Genomic DNA, 6,000 nt, shown 5'->3' on the forward strand with positions numbered 1-6,000 from the left:
GTGTGTGTGTGTGTGTGTGTGTGTGTGTGTGTGTGTGTGTGTGTGTGTGTGTGTGTGTGTGTGTGTGTGTGTGTGTGTGTGTGTGTGTGTGTGTGTGTGTGTGTGTGTGTTTACGTGTTTAGTCAGGCAACTGTTTGATCACATTCGCTCTTTGGATCAATCGCATTGACTTTACTTGCCTTCAATGCTCCTTCAGTCCATTTGCCCAACAAGTGACACCCGGTGACCGTTAACACATTAATCCAAAAGACCCCAGATTCTCCAAGGAAAGGCGAAGAACTAAGAGAATAATTGATGCATACGACTGATTTGACACATTTATACCACAGATTGTATTTAAAGATGATTGACACCTGGGATATTTCACCCTTCATTTCTGGATAGAGGGTGGAAGTAGTTGTCTTTTACAATCGAATATTTAGTGACAAAGCTGAAGTCTATGTACAACCGCTATTTCCTCTTTACCTTCACCATCCCACAATGCATTCAGTACGTTATATAATTGGCTGATGTGAATGAGTTAAAAAGAAATTGGTTGAATCCACTTCACCTCAGATGCTTCACTGCGAGACGGACGCAGGCGATGGACTGTGGCTGAAGCTGGACAGGCCCGTTAACATGGAGCAGCCATCTTACTCAGGTGTTACAGCGTCTTATTAAATAGGGAAAGTGATGCCACTACCTGGCAACCATTTGTTTTTGTTTTAGTCATAAGTGCTCCGGCTTTCCAGGAGAGTCTGCCGTGTTTACCACTGGAGCGAGAACTGGGTGTGCACATGACACACACACACACACACACACACACACACACACACACACACACACACACACACACACACACACACACACACACACACAGGGGCCGGTAAGAGGTTAGTAGTTAGTAAGTGCCAGGTACAGTAAGTGATTATTCTTGAATGAGCGGTTTGAACTTGACATTGTTAAATGCAAAAATTAAAAATTAACACATTCCACGGACACTATCAGGAGCTGAATCTCCAGCAGGATATAAACTGTGCTCACCGTCGATTTTATTGCTTTATTTTGCCGAGTGTGTGTGTGGGCGTGAGCCCCTTTTATGGCTCTGAACTGCTGAACTTGACACAGTGCTCCTTTCCTCGAAGGCTCAGCCGTATCTAGGTTACAAGTGCAACTGTTTCTATACGGCCGTGAAACACAACAAAAACCAGTGAGGGAAATAAAATAAAGTCGAATAAACATTAATGAGCGGGGTCAGGACTCGGGAGATCGCATCGCCTTGCTCGTACCAAGGATGAGATAAGTCACTTCAGGCCTCAGCGAGCTGTCAGATACATATGTAGATTTACTTTATTTACTTTATTTAACTTGGAAACACTTGTCAAATTTAGTTAATTGTCATTCATCAAGATTAGATATATGGACACAGGTTAAATGTAAATACAATAGTTTTTCTCAGTTAGTATTTCCATGGTTATTTTTCTTTCTGGAAATGTTTTTCATATTGTAAACAAGAAGCTACTGATCACTGTCAGTGGGGAGTTTTCGGAGGGACGTCGAGGGACCGCTGCTGACGTAGATAATCCTTCAGACGACGTAGGGACACATGTATATACTCTGGTGCAGGGACGCTCCCCTCGCTGTTGTGGGGGTAATTGACACAAGGGACACGAAGCGCTGTGGTGTACGAGCATGCACGCACCGACTAACACACACGGTGTGTTCAGGGGGTGTCGTAGACCTTAAACGCTCGCATCCTGATGATTGAGGCGTCTTGGATTGAAGCCTCCGCCGCGGCATTTCTCCATGGTGCTATCTGAAGTGTTGATGAAAAGAAATCCCACAGGCGGTGTCTCGTCTTCTCTCTCATACTTTCAAGGTAATTGTTGTCGTGACCAAAAACAAGTCTTGACGGTTCATTAGCGCAGGTTCTAATAAAACTTTCTCTATCACCCTTCTGCTGACAGAAGTATATTTACCTTCAATGGCAGACACTGAAAAACGCTTTTTTGATGAATTTAATTACCATTCATGCTTTTTCCCCTCAGAATTTGGATTCTCATTTTTATCAACCGGCAGCTTTGGATGTTAATCTCCCCGTAATAATTTGATGGCCCATTTTTGCCTCATCTGAACCATGTTTGTGTCACACCCCTGGCTCTAATAAACCCTGCTGGACAGTACACACAGACACACACTCTCTCATCAGATACGATGAACTGGGCTGCAGTGAGGTTTAAGGAAGAGACACACTGGTTTGTACTGGCTAGTTAATGAGGAGAAGTAAGAGAACAAGACACATAATTCATAACTGGTGCAGTAGAGCTGCCCCAGAGCAGCCCAGGCATATGTCACATACATAACGATCCAGAGGAACGGGGAAAAATAAAGTGTCATCTTACTGTAAAGATGCGAATATTAGGTCAAAGATGGTCGATAGTTCATGCATTAAATTTACATTCCCCTCATCCTGCTTTTCCTCCTCTGGACCTGCTCGCTGACCCCTTTTCATCCACTTCTCCAAACGCACGCAATCACACATCACGCTGCTTAAATCCAGGGGTGAAGGGGTTAAAAGCTTTCGCTGCAATAAAGAGGGCCCGGCTTATCCCTGCGTCTATTTTTAGAAGCACACACACAAGATATGCGCACGTGCATGCATGGCGGACAAACAATCATTATTTTTGGTCCCTTACGACTGAGCGGTTTGCTTCTGCGTGTGTGTGTGTGTGTGTGTGTGTGTGTGTGTGTCGTGCAGCTAAAAATGGACGAGTGCACGTATGACACAACCGCTGCCTCTTAAGTGCGGCGGTCATTGTGACACGAGCATGAGCCTAATCGTTGGCAATTTCGGGGCCTCTATCGCCAACGCTTTTCGCCGTCCGCTTGTGCCGACATGTTGTTTTTATCCCACTGAGTCGAATTATGAAATTGTTACAGATTGCAAAATGCACTTCGGCGGGCGCGTTCCCACAGTGCCGCACCCTCCCTCGCTGGTTGAACCCGGTAAACAGAGATGAGGCTCCTGCCAGCCAGACAGTTCATCAGCTCTGACCTCCCATGTGCCACCAACCCGGCTGAACACGACTCTCGGAAAACAAAACCAGGGGGTCTCTTGTGCAACGACTGACCACCGACATGTGCATGCTCTGCTTTGTCCTTGTGCACATGGGGTGCAGCACCCACCTCGTCTCACTGCACCCATCCCCCTGCAAAAACAAACGCTTAATCACGGCCTTTGCACAGGGTGGATATCCTGGTGCATTAGAGAAACTATTTTTAATTGGTAGTAGGACAGAGGCAGCGCAGAGGGAACATGAGCTAATGAAAGGAATGGGACGCATCTTTTGTCCCTGTGTCTTTTGTCTCGCCCCAGCCGAGAAACTAGATACACTGTGTTCTGCCAACGAGCTGTCAGCGGCAATTACGGTTTACACTGCCGCCTCGGAGCCCTATCCCTGTGCCTTTTGACATAGTGCTCCACAGTGCTTGACACAAAGCATGGATGTCTGGCCTGGGTATCAGGGAAATACTACCGTGATACAAATGGCTCAAAGTATGGCAACAACATATAAATATCAAATGGCGTACCTGTTACTCTGTGTGGGTTTCAGCTGCATATTGTGGGTGTTTGTTGTTGTGAGGAGACAGGCCCGGCTACTGGGGCTTTGCAGTTGCATCACAAATCTCCTAGCAACCGAGTAGCACCATCGTGGACGTCCATTAACAGGAGATGCAAATGATCGCTAAATATATCAAAACCTCTCGGGATGATGTACATGAAAAGTGGCGCCTGCAGGTCAGTTCAATAATTCATGCATCTTATCTGTCTGCTACACCTAATTATTGCTGCACAGGGTCACCGCAGGGGGGCTGCAATCTTTCCCAGAATGCACTGGGTGAAACTTCAGGGAAACACCCTTCACAGCTAAACAGCTCCTCCGCTGATGCTCAAGGGCTTTCCAACATGGCTGCAACAGCACCCTCCACGTAGTGTTGTTGCACAGTGTTATTATTTTCCAAAGTGATAACCAGTCAGACGCCTTGTTGCCAAAGTTGTATTTCACTTTTACAGTTTGGTCCTATTTAAATGACAATGTTCTTTTATCGGGAGCAAAAGGAATTTTCCCGCACGCGTTTGTTGAAGTCGAAATCAGATGAATAAAAGGTGTTGGCAGCTTATCCACATAAATTTGCAGCTTTTTGAGCAGCAGCGCTAAACCTCCACTCCTTGAATTATAAATGAGGGAGTAGCAAATCACATACACCCCCCCCCCCCCCATCCAACAGCCACGGTCATATTAAAGTCATAAATCTGAACTGCAGTTTTAACACAGGCGTTAACATCAATGCTGACGCTGAAAACCCAACACTTTGTATCGGAAACGTTATTCCAACGTTTCTGTGACTTAGTAAAACATGTCTTCATTTTCAGATCTTTGTTCTCTTCATTCCTCTGTTGACCTCATGACTTTGTGTGTTTTTGAACGTGAAACAAAAACCTTCAGCCGCATTACAAATCCCGACTAATGACCAATGACAGCACTCATCGAGAACCGCAGAGAAGCTCTAAGACGCCACACCAAATTTCATCACCGCTTCATTTTTTCCGACTTGACCAGCAGGGAAATGAGGGTCAGATGGTCGCTTCCGACTGTTCACGGGGACGCAAACTGGTGGCGGCTCACACAGGGGTCACCCATTCTCTGTTATCGGTCGCCATGACGTCAGCCGGTGCCCTCGGGGAAGCAAATTTGCGACCCAGAGGAAAAAGGCTCTTCAAGGAGAGGCGTGTTTGATTAATCGTATTGTTCCTGTCTGGATCACCTTGCTCGCCGGAGTCACCCGGGACGAAGCAGCCAGAACGGAAGTGCGCTGAATGTAATGAGGCTGGAGCATCCTTCCTCTCTTTCTCTGTCACTGTCCCTCTTTGTAAACGGCCACAGACAGACATCTCATTCTCATTCTCCAACACAACAAAGGCCTCTGTCAGCATACAGTGTGCAGTCCAGGGTCAAGCCCGCTCGTCTCCCCTGCGCTGTCACAAACCTACATTTAGCAACGCAGCAGACACAGCTCTCCACCATTTGCTCATTACTCCTGCGTCCTTCGCCCATTTACAGCACCGATCATAACATGCATGTTTTTGACGAGCGCTAGCTGCATTAGCTTGAGTTGACTGACTCTCCGCCTGGGGCTAGCCGAGACTATTTATAGCTCCCCGTCTCCCGATGCTTGCCCAGTGGGACCGAGTGGAGAGGAGGATGGAGAGAGAGAGAGAGAGAAAGAAAGAGAAGGAGGGAGAGAGCTGGAGGGAGGAGGGGGCTGCTGGGTAACTAGGCTACATTCAAGATTGATGGGCCCTGTTGCCAAGGTATAGAGCACTTCTCCTTTGCAAGTGTGTGTTGTGAATGTGGTTTGTTGCTTGATTGCGACGCCCTCCCTTGCTGGGATGTGTGTGTTCGTGCACACCTGTGCTCCCTCCACGTGCAGTCTCAGGTATCAACCATGCGGTTTGGACTGGAGGCTTATCCACTCTGCCTAACCGACCGCAGACAAAGACGTCCGTCCCCCCCTAATTCCCCACACTTAAGTCGGAGATGTAAAGCTCCTGCCAGCAATTTGTGCAAAAACAGGTGTAGAGTTACCTCCCAAGCCACAGGTGTTATCACGTGGAGATGCGGCTCATTTCCATTGCAAAATCCAGCATGTGTGTCATTTGAATAGGCTCATCAAGGGATATCAACTTTCTTCGGTGTGTTTGTTTTGGAGCGGCGAACGTGCCCACCTTTCTGCTCCTGACATATTTCCTGACCTTTTACATAAAGTCTGACTCCGCGTTTGTGTGCGACGCCGCAGATTTGTCCCGTGCCTGGCGAAAATGTCTGAATTTGAATTTGGATGGCACCTGTTTTGAGGTCGGACGGGCGGCAATATCTGGCAGCCGGCCGTGGTAGGATTTAGGAAAATAAAGCCATGTGTGTTGAGTTTCGTTTGAACAGGACCCAACGTGATGTTCGA

At 47.2% G+C, this 6,000-nt stretch overlaps 1 protein-coding gene across 8 annotated transcripts in view; it reads left to right on the forward strand.

The window, feature by feature from the left end:
* Window positions 1–6,000, forward strand: part of LOC117775518 (histone deacetylase 4-like) — a 62,526-nt gene that overhangs the window by 17,737 nt on the left and 38,789 nt on the right. For 2 of the 8 annotated variants that reach the window (XM_034608764.1, XM_034608791.1), the window contains exon 1: window positions 5,048–6,000. This exon is cut by the window's right edge and continues 1,563 nt beyond it. The exons of 5 other annotated variants lie outside the window; for them this stretch is intronic. The gene's annotated coding sequence lies outside the window, so the exon portion shown is untranslated. Of the gene's footprint in view, window positions 1–5,045 lie in introns of those variants that run through there. One more of the 8 variants, XM_034608774.1, reaches the window with a different exon arrangement.

This window comes from Hippoglossus hippoglossus, chromosome 2 (assembly GCF_009819705.1).
Source record: "Hippoglossus hippoglossus isolate fHipHip1 chromosome 2, fHipHip1.pri, whole genome shotgun sequence".
In the NCBI taxonomy this organism is placed as follows: domain Eukaryota; kingdom Metazoa; phylum Chordata; class Actinopteri; order Pleuronectiformes; family Pleuronectidae; genus Hippoglossus; species Hippoglossus hippoglossus.